Genomic DNA, 1,079 nt, shown 5'->3' with positions numbered 1-1,079 from the left:
GAATGTCTACGTGAGGATTTATCCTAGGATCTTAACTCTAAGAAATAAATACATATATTCTGAATTGTTTTGACATGAGATAGAGTGATAAAATCATGATTTAATATTTATACTACAACATACCATCCTTTTAAAAATGATTTTTTAAAAAAAATCTAGTCTTACTAACTTGTAAGCATTTTTAACTTACTAACTTAAAATCATTTGTGCTAGCTATGGTATAATTTTTTTAAATTATTAAATTGGATAAGGTTTCTTGCCCCCAGAGACCTTATAACTTACCACACAGCACATTTTATGTTTTCATTTGTAGGCAATATATGTATTGAAAGGCAATGAGTATGTTGTGCTTTTTTCCTTATTATATTTTCCACATTTGCATGTGCTCTCTCTCAATGCCTTTTTGAATTATCACTATTTACGTATATATGAAATAATGCATATATAAAAAAATTATATATATATATATATATATACACACACACACACACACACAGAGAGGGAGAGAAATCTGCTTCCTATTTTCATTTGATTTCTCCATAGGAGTGCATTCTGCTATAAAGGTGATTAAGTTCTCTTAAAATAAGAAGTTAATGTGGGAAAATACTTCTGATCAGTTCTGCTTTAATTTTATAGTGGAGTAATAATGCTAATAATGCTTATTTCGTTAAGTGATAATGGAAGAATGTACATGTATTCACATGAAATTTTAATGGACTAAATTGCAACACACACTAAATGCCAGCATATTCCTCTAAAATACGCCATTGGAGATTACAGAACTTGTAAATAAATGTCAAGCTTTTAGAAAAAAATATAGTAACCAAGAATAGCATCGTTCATTCACCAACCAGCCATATTCTGAGTTCATTTTGGTACTATTATTGCAGTACTCTGCAGTGTTGCTTAATTCAACTCCATCGCTACTTTTTTTTTTCCAAAACTAGGGTTTTCAGAATTCCATCCTAGTGTACATGCAGCAAACTCATGATAAGTTCATGGCAATTGGTATTCATTACATAGAATTACTGATACTGAAAATCTTGTCTCAGCTCAGTTTTTGACCTATTATACAGTCA

The sequence above is a fragment of the Pan paniscus genome, chromosome X, assembly GCF_029289425.2.
Source record: "Pan paniscus chromosome X, NHGRI_mPanPan1-v2.0_pri, whole genome shotgun sequence".
Classification (NCBI taxonomy): Eukaryota; Metazoa; Chordata; class Mammalia; order Primates; family Hominidae; genus Pan; species Pan paniscus.
The sequence above is the reverse complement of the archived record's forward strand: the minus strand, read 5'-3'. Positions refer to the sequence as shown.